Raw genomic sequence first — 25,695 nt, 5'->3', positions numbered from 1 at the left:
AACCAGCTTTTATTTTTAACTTCATGTCAAAAACTCCTTAAGAAGAAAAAACATTAATATCTTTCAACAAAGGAAATGCTTTCTGCTCAAGGTCTTTGGCTATGTGGGAAACATGGAAACTTTTCAGATACTACCTTTCTCTGAAAACTGACTCTTCCTCATGGTTAAAATCCCCACTTCATGACATGCTAAGCAGGAAAATTAAGCAGGCAAATAAAATAAAGTTTAATTTCTAATAGTTAAAATTAAACTGCCTGCCAGGGTCCAGCCCCGGTGGATCCAGGGAATTTGAAGCGGGGACAGCATTGGCAAGGAAAACTTATTTATTTATTAATATAAGATTAGATTAGGAAGAAATAGTGTAGTAGGAAAACTAAGTGGAGAAAGAAGGCTGAATAACTTGGTTTACGTGGGAAGCCAATAAAGTTCCAGACAAGGAGCTTGCACCATCTACGTTAGGCCACCGGTGTCCTCTTGAATATCGGGGGGTGCCCCGCCTTGTGCTCCCCCTCACGTGGATCTTTAAAGCTGGGACAAGTAAGTACACATGGTTAGCCTCCACCCCCCAGATGGGAGTTCGGCCAGAAATTAGAGAGGAGACACGGGGAAACCAGTCCAGCGACTGTCCCCATCCTCTATTGTTCAGAAGGCCTTTTATACTATTGATAAAACATGGAGATCAATGGGTAACACAAAGTTATGCAGCGTTAGCAGCCCAGACTCTTATCAAAACCAGGCTTTTCTCTCTGCATACCTAATTGTATACACAAGTCTTAGGTGATTTACATCATCTTCTGACCAAAAAGGCCAATTAACATTTTACAGCCTTTTTTCTGATAAGGGTTTGTCAACCAGAAGACTTATTTGCGTTGATCTTCCCAAAGTCTGGTGCCACTCTCAGAAAGCACTAAATAAAGTTACATTTTTACGTAGCAAGGACACAAGAGGAGTGCAGTGATATATAACAAAGAAAAGTAATTAACTCAAAAGTCTAGTGTTGCTAACATCAAAACTACTATATGTCTTTTTCCATATCCCGTTTACATTGATTAACATCCTCCCAGGTGCCTAAGAGATAAAGAATATGGAGGCCTGGCGGCAATCATTGAGTCAATAGTGAAAACCCGTCACCGATATGATTTTTAGCTCTTAGAAAAGGCTCTGTATCTTAAGATGCTTTAAGCTCTGTGCCTCTCCCGGTGGGGGGGCTGTAAGCAATTCACAAGCTGTAAGAGGTCTGGGGGAACCTGTTAGGCAAGCTAGAAAGCTATCAGAGGGGTTTTAACGGAAACATCCCTTTCAAATGCAGAAGACTAAAGCCCTGATTTGACTTTTTCCAGAGAATATTAGAAGAGTGGAAAAGCAGGCAGACTCTTATTTTGGGGGGGGGGGGGGGTAGATGCTCAGGAAATTCCAGGGGGAAACCCTGAGGTCTGATTAGCCTTGCCATCAGAGCTCTGCCGCATGACCTTGTCGCCGGTGGAATTCCTCACGCTGGCTTCTGGCAACTGCCCTTTTGAAAATAATCTCAGAAAAGAGGGAGAGACCCTGTGATCTGAAATCTGCACTGACTTTTCCAGGATCTTCAGGCAGGTCGAGAGCCCCTAGAGGTTCTTGAACAGTCTGGTGACCAGAGCTTCAACTGAATTCAGTACAAGCCTAGAAAGTTTGATCGGCCTGCGTTGATGTTCCGTATCAAAGAGCCAAAAGCCCTAAAGCAGAGCCTTTATTACAATACCTGCTAAAACGTGAAAATGGGATTTTCAAACAACAGGACTCTAAAAGTCGAATGGCACACACCACAGCAGCAGGACCGGGGCGCCCACAGTCCCACTCCCAGGACTCTGCGGGGAGGATATGGAGGAAGCGCAGCGGGGAAAGGGCTTGCGAGGAAGGAGCCCGCTGGTCTGGCGCTTCGAAGCAGAGGGAGGGCGAGAAGAGCAGGTCCTACGACTCCCGGCTGGATTCGAAACATCGATCATTTCCGAGAGCGCCCAACAGGCCGACTGAACACGGTGCTCCGGCGCTGGTCCACAGCCCAGGAGGAGCGGCGTTTACACTGCTGGGCAACCGGGTCTCCCGGGTCTCAAACAAAGCCAACCCCCCCATCCCCACTCCTGTGGCTTCCCGGAGCTGAAGCGTCCACAGAGGCGCCCCCCGCCCTCAGGTGCATAGCAGCACAACTGGAGACTCTGCACTGAGTGTGGGATCCGGAAGCCAGACTTTGGGGTGCCCGAGGGGCCCGGTTTTGGGGGAGGGAAGGAGCCCTAAAGCAGGGGCTCTTGGGAGCCGCAGTCTCCTCGCCTGAGACTGGTGGTTCCAGGTTCATTCAATTTGAAAGACTGGTGACCAAGAGAGTGCCGGTAGGACCTGAGGTTTCGGTGGACACAGTCAAGCTGCGGCACGGACCTCGTTTCTGTAGTGTAGTGGTTATCACGTTCGCCTCACACGTGAAAGGTCCCCGGTTCGAAACCGGGCAGGAACAGACTTGCTGTTTTCCTGAGATTCACATTCCCATTCAAGAAGCACAAGGTGTGGCAGGCAGTAGTGGGTTCTCCTGAATTTTCCTTGGCCCAAGAAACATGGGAGGAGTTCCTTGCCACCTGAAAGCCCCATCGGCCCTAGAACCAGCCCTGGTTTCTCTGCTCTGAGTCACAATGTAGACCAAGCCACAGTCTGTAAATCCAAGGAGGGCACAGGACAAGAGTGACTGCAGGACACCTTTACCTTCTGAAATCCCCACACCTTCCCATCTGGGGCCTAAATAGTCTCTACCGCTGACACCTACATGTCTCTGGAAACCAAGAAATTCATTCCTTATGAAGACACTGAGCTTTCCCTCACCCCAGCACAACCGGTCCTCCTGCCATTATCAGGAGAGGCCAAGAAGTTCATCGGAAATAGGTCAGATATCAGGAAGTAGATGGACCCACTCATCACCCACTGAGAGCCAAGTAGCCCCTGCTTGACAAGGAAACATGTTCAGAAGCAGGGCTTACCTCTCACCAACCCTGAATTCCAGGTCTTACCCAATGATCTGCCGCGCCTGCCGTGTCCGCACCTTGGATGACGCAAACTTCCTCGCGCTCAGACCAAGAGTAGTCTCTGATGCAGGGCCTTCCTCAGACCCCACATCCAGTTAGGACTTCGTGTTTGCTTCTCGGTCCATGTGGACTTTGGTCGACACAGGCATTCTTGCTCTAGACTCTGTATTTGTGTAAACGACTTTCCTGATAAAGGCGGGAAATCAGTGGAACGCTCGGCTCCCTCACCCTGAAGCTCGGATGAGGATGGTGGGGGCGTTGGGCGCTAGTTGGTGCCCGTGCTGGGGCGCTTCCCTCTTCTGGGCCCAGCCTCATGGACAGGGGCAGGGCCGGGTCCCTTCAGCGCGCTCCCGTCGCGGGCTCAGGAGCCCCGCGCCTTCCCTTGCGGCTACAGGAAGCCGTATGTCTGTGGTCCCTCGGGTGTCTGTTGTCCCTCCGCCCCGTCCGGGAAACCACCACCGCCCCCTGGTCCAGTCAACGTGAGATGGCAGCGCCACCGGAAGCGACAGAAAGTTGGTGAATCCGTTCCGCTGGCTGGACGTGGAAGGTGAAAACTAGGACCTGCAGGGGAGGAAAAACAGGGGAAAGCTCATGAACTGTCCTGATCTAAAGGTGTTTTGAAGTCCGCCTCTTTGGGGACTCAGACTCCAGCGCTGGTGAGGGTGCTGCCGCGCGGTCGCACCCTCGACCGCACTCGGAGTCCACGCGGAACCAGGCGGAGCCCCGCGGCCTGGGGGCCGGTGCGCACGCGGCCCGCGCCCTCCCCGGAGTAGGAGCCCCTGACCAGAAGAAAACGCGGTGACCACCGCACTAAGAAAAGGAGAAAACACTGCCGGAGAAAACGGCACATGCACCTCCAAACTTGTTACCCTTCTAAAGGAAACCAGAGACAGACAGACAACTTTGCATTAAAGTCTTTCAGCAAAAAGAAACTCTGCCTGCTGTGAGGTGAACACGAACCACCCCCACTCCGAAAACTGTTTTCCGGGAAAATTGCCTTTATCTCTCCTCCTAGGTTAAAATTCGAGCTCCAAGACCTGTTGGAGAGGCAAACAAAAGGCGTTTCAAACATTGTAAAAGGTAAAACAAAGCTCTCCGTCAAGCAGAATCTCAAGCACAATAAGGGAGGGATGAATCACCATGAGAGCTGTGTGGACCGAGCCTGTCTCCTCCGCGGCCTTATGCAGGCCCTGATCTGCAAACTCAGTACAGGCTGGGAGGGCCGACTCGCGTTCATGTTCCGGTATTTCCAAACAGACAAAAGACCTGAGCCGTCAGCCTTTGCTGCGCTTCCTGCTAAAACGTCAAAGTGTGGCCAAAGTCTTGGACTTGAACCTGACGACTAGAATAAGCCACAGAGGCAGGAATCTGAGGAATCCCCTTTCCCAGGGACGACGCTGGAGAAGCGAGGCTGCGAAAGGGCTGCGAGGAAAGAGCGCGCGGGTCAGGCGCATCGGAACAGAGGCGAGGGCGGGTCCTCGGGTTCCCGGGTGGCTTTAAAGCATGGATCATTTCCGAGAGCCGAGCCCACCGACCGCCGGCGCCGTGAAAAAGGCCACCGAGGCGAGGGTCTGCAGCCCGTAAGGGGCTGTGTCCTTGCTGCTGGGCGTCGGGGTGGTCTGGGTCTGAGAGGCACCTAAAGCCCCAGGCTCCTGCGGCTTCTGGGAACTGGGGAGTCAGCGAGGGCGACCCCTGCTTTCCGGTGCATAGCTGTACTCTAGTTGCAGGATCCGAGGTTAAACTGTCGGGGATCCCCGGGGATCTCGCTCCAGGAGAAGCGAGGAGCCCTAAACCAAGGCCTTTCAGAAGCCACAGTCTCCTTATCTAAGGGATAGCCTGTGCTTCCAGGATCCCCTTCCTTCGAAAATTTCTGATGGCCATTGTGGTCAGACATACAATTCTTGGGTATGTCATTAGAAGCATGTATCCATCTGGTTTCCGTAGTGTAGTGGTTATCACGTTCGCCTAACACGCGAAAGGTCCCCGGTTCGAAACCGGGCGGAAACAACCTTACTTTTTCCCGGAGTTTTAGATTTACATTTTAAACACAAAAAAGAGGCCAGCGGCGTGAAATGAGAGACCTCGAACGCAGCTGCATTTTCCATCCCCAAGAAACAGGAGTTCCGTGACAGCCTGAAAGCCTGCTCCACACTACAAACCAAGCCTCCTTTGTCTGAGTCTCTGTGGACACCAGGGCACAACCAGTTACGCCAAGGAGGGCACAGAACAAAACCTTTACCTCCGGAAATCCCCTCAGCTCCTCTGGCGTCTACATTTCCTCTACACCCTGACACACATTATGGCTCTGAAAACCAAGAAGTTCATCTGTCTGAAGCACACTTGGCTTTTTCCCACCTCAGCACACTTGGTTTGCATGAAAGAACAATAGAAACCGAACTGACTCTTCACCGGGGGCTGGAGCCAAAGATGGGTAGAAAAGAACTCCACTCAGCTGAGCTGTCCCATGAGCATGAAAAGGTGCCCATACACGTGCCGTTAGCAGGAGAGGCATCTGAGCCAGGTTAGAGATCAGGAAGTAGAGCGATCCACCCATCACCCCCTGAAAGCCAGTCAGCACCTGACTCATAAGGACAGCAGAGGTTCAGAAAGAGAGCTCTGATGCACACAGCGCTAAAGCTAGACCAGGATGGAACCCAGCCTGTCACCTTTCAGCCTGGCCCCAGAGCCCAAATTATGGCCCAAGAGAGGAGAGGGGAAGGGTAATGAACAGCCGGGCACAAGCTGGGAGACTTGCACAGCTTTATTCAGCCCTGGGCAGCTGGGACTCGCCCCCTTTCCTGCTCTCAGCATCTATGGAATATAATATTTACTTTAGTTTTTATGTGGAGACGCTCAATAGGACACTTTGTGAGATTCCCTGGTGGTCTAGTGGCTAAGATTTGGGGTTTTCACCACCACAGAATGGGTTGGATTCCTTTTTCCTGGCATTCTGATTTGTAGTTTGTATTGATTCCACTGTGTCTGTGTTCATTCCACTCTGTCCCTCCCCAAAATAAGGTACTGATACAGCTTCTAGGTTGAGAATTCCAGTGGATAACATCCAAGGAGTTTTTTGTTGACATTTCTCACTGAAATGTAACTCTGAAGAAAAAAAAAAGTTTAGTTTCACTTTATCATAGGAACAAATTAGTATGTGCCTTCTGCTGCTACTGCTGCTAAGTTACTTCAGTGGTGTCCGACTCTGTGTGACCCCATAGACGGCAGCACACCAGGCTCTCCCGTCCCTGGGATTCTCCAGGCAAGAACACTGGAGTGGGTTGCCATTTCCTTCTCCAATGCAAGAAAATGAAAAGTGAAAGTGAAGTTGCTCAGTCGTGTCCGACTTTTAGCGACCCCATGGACCACCAGGCTCCTCCGTCCATGGGATTTTCCAGGCAAGAGTACTGGAATGGGATGCCATTGCCTTCTACAAGTATGTGCCTAGTGTGCTAGTATAATAATTCAAGTTGATAATAAGGATAAATCTCAAACATTTGAACACTATAGAAAATTATGATAATTGATATGTGATCATACAGAAAATGTTGTACTTCTAGAGAAGACTCCTTGTATACATCACACCAGTTTAGTAATTTAGGTCTAAAAACTATGTTTTCCAAATATTGTAATAATATGGAAAATATTGGTAGCATAGTATTCTAGTTTGCACAAGTCTTGGGTGTATTTTCTCTTCAAAATTCTAATAACACTGTACTGCCTAAATTTTCTATACTGGTTTTACTTGTTCATCAAAAATTTTTTAATCCAATAAATATTTACATTTATAAAATTTAAAATTATGTGTTCCAGTAAATTAAGCTTACCATATATGCTAAATGGAGATTGGTATTATAATTCTGGAAATCATAGTCACTTAATTATTCTACTTACAATTTGGGGTCTCATTTACTGTATGATTCCAATATGCATTTCTCTATTATATGTCAGATCAACTTTTGATGTTAAGGTCTATTTTATCTTTGAAGTCTTTGACTGATATTAAATTGATTGATGTGTGATCTTTGCCTGCATAATATATAACTGAGATAGAAATGAGAAATGCTGTTTTATTTTAACGCTGCCTCCTATGTTTCTAGATTATAGAATGGCCATATGTGAATGGGTTAAGAGGAGGCTCAGGTACCTTTTATAAGGAGGTTAGTGACTGTGTCCATCAATATCACTGTAAGAATTGTGGAACACATGGAATGTCTGCTCCAGGAAGTGGGATGCTGTCAGTGAAAGCCTGCTGTTTCCTTAAAGTGCTTGTTTATGTAATAATACTTAAAAAAAAAAAAAAAGCTTTTGGTTCTTGGTTTCCTGCCTTCTAAATGTGAAGTCATCCATCTTCCTGTTATCATCTTCATTGTGCTTCTCTTATCTCCATCACTGCTAGAACCCTAGGCCAAGATGAGCAGATTAGCCTAGAAAAAACGCACTGCCAGGAACCAGTTCTGCTCCCACTATACTGTCCCTTTTTGATCCTCCAGATGTGGACTCACCAGGGCAGAGACCTTGAGTTGGCTCAAAATGCAGCATTTCTCTCCCCCTCCCCCCACAGCAGGGCCTGGCATCTAATAATTGCCTGAGTAGTGCTCAGTGGTTAAAAGCAATCTAGTGCAATGGTGAAAGGAAAGATGAAAAGGAGAAGAAATTAGGTAGATTTGGGGAGACCTAGAGTACGAGGGACAGAGAATGATAGACAGACAAAGACACACACTGAGAGAGCAGACAGAATCTCCAAGAGTTAGGTTTACTTTGTGAGACCCTAAGAGCTCATGAGTGCTCATGAGATTCAACAGAAGAACTCAGGGAAGGTCAACTAATAACTCTTGGTACCAGGTCTGCACAAGATGGATTGTCAGTGCAGAGTCCTATTGGTCCCAACAACTGTCTCAAATGGGATAATTTTTGCAGAAACAGCCAAACACTGTCAAGGAACCATATAGAGACAGTGATTGGCATGTTAAGGTAGCCTTAAATAAGAGATCAGCCATTTATTAAATGTGCATATCCAGATGGCAAAAATACATTCATGAAGAAAAGGGAAGAATAAATGTCCGAGACTAATGTTTTCCCCCTCCTACCAATAAATTTAGTGTGAAGCAATTCGGAGTCATTCTGGTCAGTCTTCTCTGGACTTGAATAAGTAGGTCACCACCAGAACTAATTAGAGTTATTGGAAGGCTTTCTAGAAACATCTTGGAAGTTTAGCTGATGAACATATGCAACAGGGTGATGTCCACTTGGACTTTTGTTGTACCTCTAGCTTAGTTGAATCAGGAGGGTACCACTTCCCTTGTTAGAGTATCTTATAGACATATATCATGTTTGTCGTGATGACAATAATATGAAGAAAAAATCTGTTTCATAGAGTTGGAAAAATGGGAATACAAATTGACACATCTGCTATTGAAATCAAACTAAGAACACTTAAAATGCCTTCAGCTTCTTACAAAGGTGGAATGAAAAAATCAGATTAACCCTCCAGCCTGAAATCAGATCTCACCCTCCCCTTCTTGCTTGGTCCCAAAGGAAAAATAAAAGAAATTATATAATATCAGTTTCCAGAAACAGAAAATCAGGCAAAAGGGGACAGCAGCCTCTGAGAGATGAGAAATAAAGTGAGTCCAGCCGTTGGCCCATGTTAATGCTTTCAGAGAGTGTCCAGGTTGGGCAAGAGAAGGGAGATCTGAGACCAACTCTTTGGATTGTTGAGAGGAAGCTGAGTTTTGTTGGAAAGCAAGGCAGCCAGGGTTCAGAGAACAAAGGTCGAGTGATGAGAAAGCAATCCAGAGATATGAAAAAGTCTCCCTTAAGTAGTAAGCAGAGTTCTGATAAGAGTAGGCTTGTGGAGAAATGCCCAAGACCAAGAAAAGAAATTTTGAACACGATCATAGAACAGTGCTTAAAGTTCATCTAGGATAGGCGATTGTACACACCGTTGCCAGTCAGACTAGACTACTGATATAACTCGTGAACCGTGGAGAAGACCACAGCTCTAGAATAATCAGCCCTTGAATGACCTACCAAAAAAATCATAAAGCAAAATCCAAAGAGATCAGACTGTTTACAAGTCACTTAACTGTACCCCAAAACAAAACTCAAGGTAATTCATAGAAATACCAAAATACTAGCCAGAAGGGAAATTTTGACACTGTCTGGCATCCAAAGAACAACAACAAAATGCCAGGCATGCAAAGAGGAAGGAAAATATGATGCAAAAGAAAGAATATAATTAATCAATCAAAACTGAGCCAGAATTGACATGATGTAAAACTCAATAGAGAGGACTTTAAACAGTTACCATGACTATGTTACATATGATCAAAAAGTTTATTAGAAATGTGGAACACAAAAATGACATAAAAGCAAACTTTAGAGATGAAAATTATAATATCTGTGAATCAACAACAGATTAGACATTGTAGGAAAAGTTCAGGGAATACTAAGCCTTGAACAACTAAAAACATCCAAAATGAAATGCCAGTAATTAAAAAAGAAGAAGAAGAAGAAGAAGAACATAGCACCACTGAAAGGTAGAGCGACTTTAAAAGGACTTATATAGCAGTGGTTGGAGTCTCTGAAAATTCAGGAGAAATTCTTTGAAGAAAAAAAACCTTGAGGAAACACAACAGGAAATACTCCAATCATAATGAAAGTTATGAACCCACCAATCTAAAGAGCCAAATGAAATGTGACCACAAGAAACAGGAAGAAAACCATGCCCCACATTATAATTAAACTGTTCTAATCCACTGAAAATGAAACACACACACACACACACACACCCACGCACAATGCAGCCAGACATAAAAGACACAGCACATTCCAAAAACAAAAAAAAAAAATAAAGTTTGTGTCAGATTTCTCATCAAAAGAAATGGAAGTGAGAAATCAGTGAATCAACATTTTCAAAGGACTGAGAGTGGAAAAAGTCAGGGTGGAAGTCTATGCTTCAGTTCAGTTCAGTTCAGTCACTCAGTCGTGTCCAACTCTTTGCGACCCCATGAATCTCAGCACGCCAGGCCTCCCTGTCCATTACCAGTTCCTGGAGTTCATTCAAACTCATGTCCATCGAGTCAGTGATGCCATCCAGCCATCTCATCCTCTGTTGTCCCCTTCTCCTCCTGCCCCCAATCCCTCCCAGCATCAAAGTCTTTTCCAGTGAGTCAACTCTTCCCATGAGGTGGCCAAAGTACTGGAGTTTCAGCTTTAGGATCATTCCTTCCAAAGAAATCCCAGGGCTGATCTCCTTCAGAATGGACTGGTTGGATCTCCTTGTAGTCCAAGGGACTCTCAACAGTCTTCTCCAACACCACAGTTCAAAAGCATCAATTCTTCGGCACTCAGCTTTCTTCACAGTCCAACTCTCACATCCATACATGACAACTGGAAAAACCAAAGCCTTGACTAGACGGACCTTAGTCGGCAAAGTAATGTCTCTGCTTTTCAATATGCTATCTAGGTTGGTCATAACTTTTCTTCCAAGGAGTAAGTGTCTTGTAATTTCATGGCTGTAGTCACCATCTGCAGTGATTTTGGAGCCCCCCAAAATAAAGTCTGACACTGTTTCCACTGTTTCCCCATCTATTTCCCAGAAGTGATGGGACCGGATGCCATGATCTTCGTTTTCTGAATGTTGAGCTTCAAGCCCACTTTTTCACTCTCCTCTTTCACTTTCATCAAGAGGCTTTTTAGTTCTTCTTCAATTTCTGCCATAAGGGTGGTGTCATCTGCATATCTGAGGTTATTGATATTTCTCCTGGAAATCTTGATTCCAGCTTGTGTTTCTTTCAGTCCAGCGTTTCTCATGATGTACTCTGCATAGAAGTTAAATAAGCAGGGTGACAATATACAGCCTTGATGTACTCCTTTTCCTATTTGGAACCAGTCTGTTGTTCCATGTCCAGTTCTAACTGTTGCTTCCTGACCTGCATACAGATTTCTCAAGAAGCAGGTCAGGTGGTCTGGTATTCTGATCTCTCTCAGAATTTTCCACAGTTTATTGTGATCCACACAGTCAAAGGCTTTAGCATAGTCAATAAAGCAGAAATAGATGTTTTTCTGGAACTCTCTTGCTTTTTCAATGATCCAGCGGATGTTGGAAAATTGATCTCTGGTTCCTCTGCCTTTTCTAAAACCAGCTTGAACATCTGGAAGTTCATGGTTCACGTACTGCTGAAGCCTGGCTTGGAGAATTTTGAGCATTACTTTACTAGCATGTGAGACGAGTGCAATTGCGCGGTAGTTTGAGCATTCTTTGGCATTGCCTTTCTTTGGGATTGGAATGAAAACTGACCTTTTCCAGGCCTGTGGCCACTGCTGAGTTTTCCAAATTTGCTGGCCTATTGAGTGCAGCACTTTGACAGCATCATCTTTCAGGATTTGAAATAGCTCAACTGGAATGCCATCACCTCCACTAGCTTTGTTCGTAGTGATTTTCTAAGGCCCACTTGACTTCACATTCCAGGATGTCAGGCTCTAGATGAGTGATGACACCATCATGATTTTTCTCCTTTGCTTTTCACTTCTCTTCTGTTCACAGCTATTTGTAAGGCCTCCCCAGACAGCCATTTTGCTTTTTTGCATTTCTTTTCCATGGAGATGGTCTTGATCCCTGTCTTCTGTACAATGTCACGAACTTCATTCCTTAGTTCATCAGGCACTCTATCTATCAGATCTAGGCCCTTAAATCTATTTCTCATTTCCACTGTATAATCATAAGGGATTTGATTTAGGTCATACCTGAATGGTCTAGTGGTTTTCCCTACTTTCTTCAATTTAAGTCTGAACTTGGTAATAAGGAGCTCATGATCTGAGCCACAGTCAGCTCCCTGTCTTGTTTTTGCTGACTGTATAGAGCTTCTCCATCTTTGGCTGCAAAGAATATAATCAATCTGATTTCAGTGTTGACCATCTGGTAATATCCATGTGTAGTCTTTTCTTGTGTTGTTGGAAGAGGGTGTTTGCTATGACCAGTGCATTTTCTTGGCAAAACTCTATTAGGCTTTGCCCTGCTTCATTCCTGATTCCAAGGCCAAATTTGCCTGTTACTCCAGGTGTTTCTTGACTTCCTACTTTTGCATTCCAGTCCCCTATAATGAAAAGGACATCTTTTTTGGGTGTTAGTTCTAAAAGGTCTTTTAGGTCTTCATAGAACTGTTCAACTTCAGCTTCTTCAGTGTTACTGGTTGGGGCATAGATTTGGATTACCGTGACATTGAATGGTTTGCCTTGGAGACGAACAGAGACCATTCTGTCATTTTTGAGACTGCATCCAAGTACTGTATTTCAGACTCTTTTGTTGACCATGATGGCTACTCCATTTCTTCTGAGCGATTCCTGCCCGCAGTAGTAGATATAATGGTCATTTGAGTTAAATTCACCCATTCCAGTCCATTTTAGTTTGCTGACTCCTAGAATGTCGACGTTCACTCTTGCCATCTCTTGTTTGACCACTTCCAATTTGCCTTGATTCATGGACCTGACATTTCAGGTTCCTATGCAATATTGCTCTTTACAGCATCGGACCTTGCTTCTATCACCAGTCACATCCACAGCTGGGTATTGTTTTTGCTTTGGCTCCATCCCTTCATTCTTTCTGTAGTTATTTCTCCACTGATCTCCAGTAGCATATTGTGCACCTACTGACCTGGGAAGTTCCTCTTTCAGTAGCCTATCATTTTGCTTTTTCATACTGTTCATGGTGTTCTCAAGGCAAGAATACTGAAGTGGTTTGCCATTCCCTTCTCCAGTGGACCACATTCTGTCAGACCTCTCTACCATGACCCACCTGTCTTGGGTTCTCCTGGGGGCATGGCTTAGTTTCATTGAGTTAGAGAAGGCTGTGGTCCTAGTGTGATTAGATTTACTAGTTTTCTGTGAGTATGGTTTCAGTGTGTCTGCCCTCTGATGCCCTCTTGCAACACCTACCATCTTACTTGGGTTTCTCTTACCTTGGGCATGGGATATCCCTGCCAAAAAAAAAAAAAAAAAACCTGAAATAAAAGTTGAATGATGAAATTTATAGACATACACAGGCTGAAAGATTTCATTACCAGAAAATTCACACAGCAAGAGAAGTTAAAGGAATCCTTCAGCAAGAAGGGAACTCACATCAGATGGAATTCCTGATGGACACCAAGGAAATGAAAGAAAAGAGACATGGCATAGGCATGGCAAAATACATCAATTAAATCTCTTTAAAAATATGGAACAATTTAAGGAAAAGTAACAACCTTGAATTTGGGGGTCATAACATATGCAAAGTAAAATACCAGACAACAAGAGCATAAGGGTAGGCAGAGGAGAAATGTGAGGAGGTGTCCATCCCTCGAAGGCAGACTACACTGAATTACAGATGTATGTATGCTATCACACCTAAAACAATTGCTGAAATAACAAGATATTTATAACCAATAAGTCAACAAAGACAAGAAAAAGGAATCACATACAAAACCATGTAAAGGCTGCTGCTGCTGCTGCTAAGTCACTTCAGTCGTGTCCGACTCTGTGCGACCCCATAGACAGCAGCCCACCAGGCTCCCCCATCCCTGGGATTCTCCAGGCAAGAGTACTGGAGTGGGATGCCATTGCCTTCTCCAATGTAAAGGCTGCGATAGAGCAATTACTCTTCCAGGATTCTACCCTGTCCCCATGTGTACAAGAATGATGACTGTCAGAGGAAAAGCATAGAACCTAACCGCAAAAGTACATGGAAGGGGGTAAATAGAAACTACTACAACAGTGGGAAAACTTCATTGGTAAAAGGAGTTTACAGGGTAAAGAAGATAAGCCTACTCTTTCATGAATTACAGGATTCCCAGTGACCTGCTTTCCTCCAGAGAGGGTGAAGGAATATATGAACATAAGTCCTTGTGTGTGTGTGTGTGTGTGTGTGTGTGTGTACAAGACACAGGGGGCAGTTGGGTAGTGGGTTTGGGAGAGGATGCGCGAACTAGAAACAATCGTTCATTATTTACATTCTAAAAGAGTGACAGGCGTCCCTGGGTGGGCTCGAACCACCAACCTTTCGGTTAACAGCCGAACGCGCTCACCGATTGCGCCACAGAGACACAACAGGACACTGCTCTCTATTCTCACCGAAAGCAAGCCTAACTACCAAGCTAGGCGGAGCCACCTGTCTCTCACATGATAGTAGCTTCTGCTCCAAGCCTCGGACAACCATGGGAATGGAGTCCACTCAGCGCGTTGGATCCGGTGGGGAAGCCGGGCGATGCCGAAGGCAGAAGCGCAGCCTAGCGTCTCCGCCCCGCCTTGCTCCTCTCCCGCCTCAGACGCAGCGCCGGGAGACGCCCCGAGCCTGAACCGAGGGGGGCCCGAGGGAAGCTGGAAGTCCGGTGGGCTCAGTGATGGCTCCTTGTTTGCTACGCCTTTACTCAACCACCTGCGCCGCTGGGCAGCGGTTTAGTAGGTGACGTCCGTGTGGCCGCAGCGGGAAAGAGATCAGATTCCAAGAGGAAAAGGGAAAAATCAGGCAGAACAAAAAAAGGCATGAATGAAACAAAGAGACCTCCCAGAAAGCCTGTGAGGAGATTGGGACCAGATCCTGAGAGAGAAAAATTACTCTTATAAAGTAGCAGAATAGGGAGGGAGAATCGGAGAAAACATCAAACAGGGAAAAGCACGAACTTCTGTACGTGTGCATGAACAAAGCAGCAAAAACAGTGCGGTACATTTATGTGGAACCTGTCTGTGCAGTTACGACTGCAGTTATGCAGGTCTGTGGTGCATGGTGCTTGTATAGCGTAAGTGCTGCATTGTAGTGGCAGCAACCTCGGTTCTGATCCAGGCTATAGCAAGGTAGTGTCTATAACCTGTCTTTCCATTTGCCTTTTTTCTTTTTTTGTTGACTAATAGTTGATTTACAATGTTCTGTTAGTTTCAGGTGTACAACAAAGTGATTCAGTTATGCATACATATATGTCTATTTTTTTTTCAGATTCATTTTCCTTGTACATTACTACAAAATATTGAGCATAGTTCCCTGTGCTATCCAGTAGGTCCTTGTTGGTTATCTATTTTATATATAGCATGTGTATATGTTAGTCCCAAACTCTTAATTTATCCCTCCTTCTTTTCCCCTTTAGTAACCATGTTTTCCATGTCTGCGGGGGCCATCTGTTTTGTATATAAGTTCATTTGTGTCATTTTTGGGTTTGTGTCTTAGATTCCTCATATAAGCAATATCATATGATATTTGTCTTTGGCTTACTTCAGTTAGTGTGACAATCTCTAGGTCCATTCATGTTGCTGCAGTTGGCATTATTTCATTCTTTTTTTACATCTAAGTACTATTCCAACTGTTTGCTTTTAATTCCAGCACCAGCTATGTCCCTTAGCAGTGGTGGGAGAGCAGAGTTTGCCACTGGCCTTGCAGTGATATACCGTGAGAAGAGGAGTAAATCCCAAAGCGCACAAATCTCCTGGTCAAAGCAAAACCTAGGACAATTACCTGTTGCACTGTTAAGCAGAACACATCCCCAAAGTTGAAATATCACCTCTCAAGGAGACTTGTCTATGGTTTGCACTAACGAAATAACATGATAATTGCTGGCTTTTTCTGGTAAAGCTATTTCTTTCTGTTTTGGTTTTAAATTCATATTTAATTTATTTTTAATTGAAGGATAATTTCTTTACAATATTGTGTACAAAATTTCTTTACATCCACATGAATCAGTCACAGGTATACATATGTCCACTCTTGATCCTCCCTCAAGGCTCCTCAGCACCATCTTTCTAGATTCCATATATTTGTGTTCATATACAGTATTTGTTTTTCTCTTACTGAGAGTGAAGATATTTCTGCCATCAGTGAGGGCTTTTTTTACACTAAAGGAAAACAAGTATTTAATGGCTTTACAATAAATGCAAGCTAGTCCTCACAGTCTATACAACAACTTGTCTCCAGTCACCATTCACTGATTTTTATGGAAATAGTAAATCATTGAACTATATTTTACATAGTGTAAAAAGTACACACCTTTAGTTCATAGGCAGTTTGTTGAATTTGGGCAAATGTAGTCATCACCTGGATCAAGTTATAGAAAATTCTCACCAGCCCAGAAAGTCATTTGAGCCCCATTTCTAGGCAACCCTACACTAGATAGATTGCTAATTATTATTGTGAGGTCTATTGCAATAGTGTGGAAAAGGCAATGGCACCCCACTCCAGTACTCTTGCCTGGAAAATCCCATGGACAGAGGAGCCTGGTGGGCTGCCTTCTATGGGGTTGCACAGAGTTGGACACAACTGAAGCGACTTAGTAGTAGTAGTAGTAGTATTGCAATAGTGTACTGTTGCTTGCTCTTGAAATTCAGATGAATGAATGCACATTTTTGATAACTTCTATTTCATGCAAAATTTTGTTCACTAAATATATTCATATTATTATGCATATCACATTAATTTTGGTATTATTGGAATAATTCTGGTGAGGATTTTCTGGTGTTAATTGGTGTTCTTGATGAATATTTTTAGTATTTTGATGAATATTCCATAACAGACTTTTTGTGTACGTGTACATCCACAGAAGTTCTGTAATTGCTGTGTTATGGAATCAAAGATTAAGTTTAACTTTATTAGAAATTGCCAGCAGTCTTCCAAAATGATATCAAACCAACTACTACAGATGCAATTGCTCCAAATTTGTCAGCATTTGATATACAAATTATTTTAAATATAGTTATGCTGGAGGGCGGAGAAGGCAATGGCATCCCACTCCAGTACTCTTGCCTGGAAAATCCCATGGACACAGGAGCCTGGTAGGCTGCAGTCCATGGGGTTGCGAAGAGTTGGACACGACTGAGAGACTTTCCTGTCACTTTTTACTTTCATGCATTGGAGAAGGAAATGGCAACCCACTCCAGTGTTTGTGCCTGGAGAATCCCAGGTGGGCTGCCGTCTATGGGGTCACACAGAGTCGGACACGACTGAAGCGGCTTAGTAGCAGCAGCAACAGCATGCTGGAGGGTGTGTAATGATATCTCCTTATAGTGTTAATGTTTATTGCCCTAATGAGTAAAATTATCACGAATATTTTGTTACAACTCCTGATCATTAAAATATCTACCTTTGTGATCCAGGAAGATCCCAGCTTAGGTTTCCCAGGAAAAGGAAAAGGGGTGCTGTGATCTATCCCCACAGTGCAGACGGATCCTACAAAGTATCTCTGGTAGACAGAGACCCAAGTTAGAGTTGTTCCCAGAGGCCACTGGTTCACATTCAATGACTGGCCCAGCAAAAGCAGATGCTGCCGACCTCCCAGGTTTTTGTCATCTCCACCGACTTGTCAGTTGAGCAGGGTGGAGTATATTTTTACAATACTCTCTTTCAATCTATTCATTCACATTCATTTCCCTGAGTAATTGGAATTTCCAATTTGTCTCATTACCACAAGGAAAAACCTGTTATTGGTGACATAAGCAGACAGTTCCTGTAAAAATCAACACCAGAATATCAATGCTCAGGCCTGGGGCATCTCCGGGTGATCCAGATACATACCCTGACTCTCCAGCTGCTGCTCTTTGGAATCCCTGTGGTCTCTACCAGGCAGTGGGCACATTTTCCCTTTTCCCTTGGACACTTGCTCAGAAGACCTGTTAGGACAAATGTTATGTTCACTGTAGGGCAAGAGGTGAGCGAGGGAGTGGGGGTGGTAGATGAGGGGTGGGGGGTGTGGACCAAGCCTGCAGAGGCAGCAGTGAAAGACAGCACAGCGGTTGTGGGTGTGTGGGGGTCTGGAAGAGCTGCTGAAAGGCAGTCAATCTGGAGGGTGAGCGTGTGTGCTCTGCCTGTGTGGGGAGGAGCAGAAAGATTGGGAGATCTTTGCTAGAATTACTTTGCAGAAAGGGATTTGGTAAGGGTGAAGGGGAGGAGAGTGACCCTGAAGAAAGATGATGGCTCATGGGGTACCTGGCAGCAGAGATACCGTGATCTTGAAGGGGCTTAAACCAGGGCAAAGGCTTGTCCGTTGCCTTCGTGTGGTGCTGAACTCTATGATTTCCTTACTACTGGGAAACTCAACTTCAGAATTGCTGCTTGATGATCCCTAGATAGTAAAATGTGTATATTCACTTAGGTGAGTTTGAAGAAAGGACAAGCTTAAACTGTGGAGTGGCCATCAGAATAGCTTAGAGTAGCAGGGGATGGATAGGCATTACCTGGAAAATGTATTGAAGGGCCTCATCCATGTATCACAATGTATCATCCATACTTGGCTAATAAAAATTTTCTACATCTTGATCCTGGTAATTATTTCACATCAAATAGCTGTTCATTTGTGCATCTTGTTCTGTGATTACACATCTTGATAATTTCCTTTTTGGATAGAATTGGTCACATTGCAGAGAACCCACTGTAGACCATTACCGGGTTTTAGAAAAAAAGGGAAACAGACGCCAAGTGTAACTCTAATGCCGTGACTCGGATTCGAACCGAGGTTGCTGCGGCCACAACGCAGAGTACTAACCACTATACGATCACGGCGCGCCACACTCAAAGCTATAACAATGAGCTTTGATCTGTGTTATTTGACTTAAAATGATTCCAATCATTACGCTGCTTTATTCTTGGGAACTGTAGGTATTCTTTTTCTCCCTTTCATCTCCAATCCCTGGTTTTCCCTCTCTTCCTCTCAATCCTGATGCAGGATGAGAAAACGAAACCAAACCGAAAACCAATTCTCACCTCCCCAGATCTGGCACGCTTTTTCTGGGAAGTCGGGTTGTCTTCGTTCCCACCTCGCCAGCTTCTTTCCTGGCTTTTCGCGTTTGTCCCTTACCGACCTTCCCCACCCGCTGGTTCCAGCTCTTGCCCCACCGACCGCGGCCGATAGGAGCGAGGGCAGCGCCGGCGGCACAGACGGCCGGGTGAAGGCGGAGCAAAGAAACAAAAGAACCATTACGAGACCACCCGGCGTTCAGCTTCCCTGGGACCCCCTCGGCTCAGGCCCGGGGCATCTCCGGGGCGCTGCTTCTGCGGCGGGGACGCTCGGCTGCACTTCTGCCTTCTGAATCCCCCGATGCCCGGCTTGCCCACGGCTTCTCCGGTTGTCTGAGGCTTGGATCCGGCGCCGCTCTCCCGGGAAAGGCGGGTGGCTCCGCCTGGCGTGGAAGGAGTGATCGCTCATCCTTGGGGATGAGAAGGACCTGACGTACGCCTATCTCTGTGGCGGATTCGGTTCGTGCGTTTGGTTGCTAAGCAAAAGGTTCGGTAGTTGAAACCTACACAGGGACTCCTTGCCTGTGCGCACCTGTAAGTGCTCAAAGACTTTGTGGTTATTTCTACTCTTCGCATCCTTTCTGGGAAAGGCCAAAAAAGCCTTTTACAACCACCCTCCAGCTCCGAGAATGAGTGCAACGAGCAACTAATTGTATCTCTTCACGTTCCTCCTTCACTGTGCATGTTATAAACCCCACAACTCACCGTTCTTTTTAAACATTTCTCCCATATTTCCAAAGAGATTTAAGTTAAAAATCTTGTATTTTTCCCAGGCAGATGCCGTCTCTCTTTTCCTTCATTCCCAAATCTGTATGCAGGTCAGGAAGCAACAGTTAGAACTGGACATGGAACAACAGACTGGTTCCAAATAGGAAAAGGAGTACATCAAAGCTGTATATTGTCACCCTGCTTATTTAACTTCTATGCAGAGTACATCATGAGAAACACTGGACTGGAAGAAACACAAGCTGGAATCAAGATTGCCAGGAGAAATATCAATAACCTCACATATGCAGATGACACCACCCTTATGGCAGAAAGTGGAGAGGAGCTAAAAAGCCTCTTGATGAAAGTGAAAGAGGAGAGTGAAAAAGTTACTTAAAGCTCAACATTCAGAAAACGAAGATCATGGCATCTGGTCCCATCACTTCATGGGAAATAGATGGGGAAACAGTGGAAACCGTGTCAGACTTTATTTTGGGGGGCTCCAAAATCACTGCAGAAGGTGATTGCAGCCATGAAATTAAAAGACGCTTACTCCTTGGAAGAAAAGTTATGACCAACCTAGATAGCATATTCAAAAGCAGAGACATTACTTTGCCGACTAAGGTCCGTCTAGTCAAGGCTTTTGTTTTTCCTGTGGTCATATATGGATGTGAGAGTTGGACTGTGAAGAAGGCTGAGTGCTGAAGAATTGATGCTTTAGAACTGTGATGTTGGAGAAGACTCTTGAGAGTCCCTTGGACTGCAAGGAGATCCAACCAGTCCATTCTGAAGGAGATCAGCCCTGGGATTTCTTTGGAAGGAATGATGCTAAAGCTGAAACTCCAGTACTTGGGCCACCTCATGGGAAGAGTTGACTCACTGGAAAAGACTCTGATGCTGGGAGAGATTGAGGGCAGGAGGAGAAGGGGACGACCGAGGATGAGATGGCTGGATGACATCACTGACTCGATGGACGTGAGTCTGAGTGAACTCCAGGAGTTGGTGATGGACAGGGAGGCCTGGCGTGCTACGGTTCATGGGGTCGCAAAGAGTCAGACACAACTGAGCAACTGAACTCAACTGAACTGTATGTACATCTAGATTTCCACCTGGTGGTGTTCTTCTTAGAGGGCTACTGTAACATTACTTGAAATGTGGGTCTGTTGGTGATGAAGTCTTTCACCATTTGTATGTCTGTAAAGGTCATTATCCACCTTCATTTTGAAAGACTTTTTGTGGGTGGGTAGTGATAGAATTCCACCTTGACTTTTTTAGGCTTCAGTACTTTAAAGAGGTTGCTCCACTGTCTTATCATTTCTATGCTTCTCTCTTTTTTAAATCTGTGTGGAATGTGTTACAATATTGTTTCTGTTTCTTTTTCTTTTTCTTTTTTTTTTGCCAGGAGGCATGTGGGATCTTAGCTCCCCAACCAAGGATCCAACCAACAGCAAGGACCATCAAGGAAGTCCCTCACTTACATGCTTATGATGAGAAACCTGATATCTTTATTTTTGCTTCTGTAGATACTGGTCTTCTTCCTCTGGTCTCTTGGGGATTGTATTCTTTTTCAAAGGCTTTGAGCACTTTAATTATGATGTGACTAGACATGGTTTTTTCATACTGTTGTGCTCATTTGTTCATTTGGTTCCTTGGATCGGCGGGCTTATAATCTTTACTACAATTGGAATTATCTGACATTGTTCCTCCAAAAACTATTTCTTGTCCCTGAGTATTTTCAGAAACATTAATCACCTATGTATCACCTCTTTTAATGTTGCCCTACCATTAAGTGACACTGTTTTCATTCAGTTCAGTTCAGTTCAGTCAGTCAGTCGTGTCCAACTCTTTGAGACCCCATGAACCGCAGCACGCCAGGCCTCCCTGTCCATCACCAACTCGCAGAGTTCACTCAGACTCACGTCCATCGAGTCTGTGATGCCATCCAGCCATCTCATCCTCTGTCATCCCCTTCTCCTCCTGCCCCTAAATCCCTCCCAGCATCAGGGTCTTTTCCAATGAGTCAGCTCTTCATATGAGGTGACCAAAGTACTGGAGTTTCAGCTTTAGCATCATTCCTTCCAAAGAAATCCCAGGGCTGATCTCCTTCAGAATGGACTGGTTGGATCTCCTTGCAGTCCAAGGAACTCTCAACAGTCTTCTCCAACACCACAGTTCAAAAGCATCAATTCTTCGGCACTCAGCTTTCTTCACAGTCCAACTCTCACATCCATACATGACTACTGGAAAAACCATAGCCTTAACTAGACAGACCTTAGTCGGCAAAGTAATGTCTCTGCTTTTGAATATGCTATCTAGGTTGGTCATAACTTTTCTTCCAAGGAGTAAGCGTCTTTTAATTTCATGGCTGCAGTCACCATCTGCAGTGACTTTGGAGCCCCCCCAAATAAAGTCTGACACTGTTTCCACTGTTTCCCCATCTATTTCCCATAAAGTGATGGGACCAGATGCCATGATCTTCGTTTTCTGAATGTTAAGCTTCAAGCCCACTTTTTCACTCTCCTCTTTCACTTTCATCAAGAGGCTTTTTAGTTCTTCACTTTCTGCCATAAGGCTGGTGTCATCTGCATATGTGAGGTTATTGATATTTCTCCTGGCAATCTTGATTCCAGCTTGTGCTTCATACAGCCCAGCGTTTCTCATGATGTACTCTGCATAGAAGTTAAATAAGCAAGGTGACAGTATACAGCCTTGACATACTCCTTTTCCTATTTGGAACCAGTCTGTTGTTCCATGTCCAGTCCCAACTGTTGCTTCCTGACCTGCATATAGGTTTCTCAAGAGGCAGGTCAGGTGGTCTGATATTCTGATCTCTCTCAGAATTTTCCACAGTTTATTGTGATCCACACAGTCAAAGGCTTTGGCATAGTCAATAAAGCAGAAATAGATGTTTTTCTGGAACTTGAGAACCCCAAGTAAGACAGTAGGTGTTGCAAGAGGGCATCAGAGGGCAGACACACTGAAACCATAATCACAGAAAACTAGTCAATCTAATCACACTAGGACCACAGCCTTGTCTGTTTTCATTTTAAAATTCTATTTTGGCATGAATTTCCTTTTGGAAACAACTGTCCTTGACTTTGTGTTCCCTAATCTTGCTTTTTTTTTTTTTCAATGTCTAATCTGCTATTCAATCTGATTGTCTTGGATGTTATAGTTTTCATATCTGAAGTTTGATTTTTGGCCATTTTTGTATATTCCATGGTTCTAATTAACTTTTGGGACATATGCACACAGTCACATTAACTGTTTAAAGTCTTCTCTGCTGATTTTTATATCGTGTCAGTTCTGGTTCAGTTTGGGTTGATTAATTGATTCATTCATTCATTAGGAGACTTCTTCCCTATCTGTTATTTTCCTGCCTCTTTGCATGATTGTCATTCTTTGGTAGGAGGCCAGACGTGATCAAAATTTCCCTTTCTGGACACTGGCTATTTTGATATTTTTCTAAATCTTCTTAAGTTTTACTCGGGGGTACATTTGAGTGACTTGTAAATGGTTAGATTCTTGTGAATCTTATTTTCCTGATTTTTTAGGTAGGTCAGTCTAGTGCTAATTATTCCCATCACTGTAAAAAGTGTTTCCTGACCAATGGTCAATGAACTACAAGTAGTCCAGTCTGTCTGGGGGTATTGAATACAAGTGTTTGTCCTGTATGAGCACCAGGCATTGTTCCAGGATCTTTTTAAAAGTTTCTTTCCTTGGTCACAGGTACTTTCGTCATAACCATACCCTGATCATTTATTGACTATGCCAAAGCCTTTGACTGTGTGGATCACAGTAAACTGTGGAAAATTCTGAGAGAGATGGGAATTCCAGACCACCTGACCTACCTCTTAAGAAATTTGTATGCAGGTCAGGAAGCAACAGTTAGAACTGGACATGGAACAACAGACTGGTTCCAAATAGGAAAAGGAGTATGTCAAGGCTGTATACTGTCACCCTGCTTATTTAACTTCTATGCAGAGTACATCATGAGAAACGCTGGGCTGTATGAAGCACAAGCTGGAATCAAGATTGCCGGGAGAAATATCAATAACCTCAGAAATGCACATGACACCACCCTTATGGCAGAAAGTGAAGAGGAAATAAAAAGCCTCTTGATGAAAGTGAAAGAGGAGAGTAAAAAAGTGGGCTTGAATCTCAACGTTCAGAAAACGAAGATCATGGCATCCAGTCCCATCACTTCATGGGAAATAAATGGGGAAACAGTGGAAACAGTGTTAGACTTTATTTGGGGGGGGGGGGAGGGCTCCAAAATCACTGCAGATGGTGATTTCAGCCATGGAATTAGAAGATGCTTACTCCTTGGAAGAAAAGTTATGACCAACCTAGACAGCATATTGAAAAGCAGAGATATTACTTTGCCAACAAAGGTCCGTCTAGTCAAGGCTATGGTTTTTCCAGTAGTCATGTATGGATGTGAGAGTTGGACTGTGAAGAAAGCTGAGCACCGAAGAATTGATGCTTTAGAACTGTGGTGTTGGAGAGGACTCTCAAGAGTCCCTTGGACTGCAATGAGATCCAACCAGTCCATTCTGAAGGAGATCAGCCCTGGGATTTCTTTGGAAGGAATGATGCTAAAGCTGAAACTCCAGTACTTGGGCCACCTCATGCGAAGAGTTGACTCATTGGAAAAGACTCTGATGCTGGGAGAGATTGGGGGCAGGAGGAGAAGGGGACGACAGAGGATGAGATGGCTGGATGGCATCACTGACTCGATGGACTTGAGTCTGAGTGAACTCCAGGAGTTGGTGATGGACAGGGAGGCCTGGTGTGCTGCAATTCATGGGGTCACAAAGAGTCAGACACGACTGAACGACTGAACAAAACTGATCATTACTCTGCTGAGTACTTGAGTGAAACCCTTTCATATCCCTGGATTCTCTCTCTCTCCCCAACTCACTCTCTCTCTTATCACTGGACCTTTTTTTAAAAAAAAATATTTCTTTTTTATTATTTACTTTTATTGGCAAATAGTTGCTTTATGATGTTATGTTAGTTTCTACTATACAGCAAAGGGAGTCAGCTATACATATACACATATCCCCTCTTTTTAGGACTTCCTTCCCATTTAGGTAACCATGGAACATCAAGAGTTTCCTATACTATACATTGGATTCTCATTAGGTATCTATTTTATAATCGTATCAATAGTATATATATGCAAATTCCAATCTTCCAATACTAGCCCCCCTTTACCCTTTGATACTCAAACATTTATTTTCTACATCTGTGTCTCTACTTCTGCTTTGCAAATAAGAATAACTGAATCTTTGTTCTGTGAACTCTAGATGCCTTACTCTCCACCAAGACTCAGCTTCATTTTCACAGTCCAAGGAGTTGACCTCAGAACCCTCTTCTGGTGCCCTGCCTGGGAATTCTCTGAAAGCAGTAAGCTGGGCCCAGTGGCAGAACTCATCTTGTTTGTTTCTCATCTCTCAAGGCTTCTCTCCTTTGCTGCCTGATTTTCAGTGTCTTGGAAACCAGTATTTCATGTCTTTTGGTTTTTTTTCTTTTTTTCCTTTGGGAGTGGTGAAAAAGGGGAGAGTGAAATTTAGGCAGGAGGATTTACATCAGATTTAAGTCTGATTCCTGACACTGCACCTTTGCCAGAAACTGAAGGCATCTCTTTATGTTCTTAATTTTATTCAATAGTTGTACTAATTTATATTCCAATGTATTTTCCCAACTCAAGATATGAGTCTTTTTCTTCATGGTTTTGCCATTACAACAAACTTTCTATATATGGATCTATTATTCTGACAAGGGAAGTAGTGACCTACTGACTCAGCTTAATGGGAGGCACAATGGAAGGACAATGTGGGCATTACCCAGAGATACTATATTGCACATGTTCAGCAGCTAAATTTCCAAGAAGTTTGGAAAGTATTTCAATAACTATAATTGTTTTCAGTGATGACCTACATAATTGAGTCCAATGAAAACCAGTCACAATAACTCTGGAAAGCTTCTTGCAGAGCAGCTTATTGATTAAAGAGAAAACAAAACAAAATCCACTGGTCCCAGACATTTATTCTCTTCCCTTTCCTTTATAAGTTGCATTTTTGCTTTGGTGGAATGCACACAAGCTAATGAGGGGTCTCCCCCCAATATCATTTGCATGGCCATGACTGTCTTCATAAGACACCTTGACAGTACATGGCTAAATCTGCAAAAATT

At 44.3% G+C, this 25,695-nt stretch overlaps 4 non-coding genes across 4 annotated transcripts; 2 read left to right on the top strand and 2 right to left on the bottom strand.

Moving 5' to 3' along the window:
• Positions 1-2,412: 2,412 nt before the first annotated feature.
• TRNAV-CAC (transfer RNA valine (anticodon CAC)) lies at positions 2,413-2,485 on the top strand. Its single transcript has one exon. It is a non-coding gene; the product is annotated as a tRNA-Val (tRNA).
• Positions 2,486-4,978: 2,493 nt separating this feature from the next.
• On the top strand, positions 4,979-5,051 carry TRNAV-AAC (transfer RNA valine (anticodon AAC)). Its single transcript has one exon. It is a non-coding gene; the product is annotated as a tRNA-Val (tRNA).
• Positions 5,052-14,048: 8,997 nt separating this feature from the next.
• On the bottom strand, positions 14,049-14,122 carry TRNAN-GUU (transfer RNA asparagine (anticodon GUU)). The gene has a single exon. It is a non-coding gene; the product is annotated as a tRNA-Asn (tRNA).
• Positions 14,123-18,483: 4,361 nt separating this feature from the next.
• TRNAH-GUG (transfer RNA histidin (anticodon GUG)) lies at positions 18,484-18,555 on the bottom strand. Its single transcript has one exon. It is a non-coding gene; the product is annotated as a tRNA-His (tRNA).
• Between the last annotated feature and the right edge of the window lie 7,140 nt (positions 18,556-25,695).

Source organism: Ovis canadensis, chromosome 1 (genome assembly GCF_042477335.2).
Source record: "Ovis canadensis isolate MfBH-ARS-UI-01 breed Bighorn chromosome 1, ARS-UI_OviCan_v2, whole genome shotgun sequence".
NCBI lineage: Eukaryota > Metazoa > Chordata > Mammalia > Artiodactyla > Bovidae > Ovis > Ovis canadensis.
The sequence above is the reverse complement of the archived record's forward strand: the minus strand, read 5'-3'. Positions and strand labels throughout refer to the sequence as shown.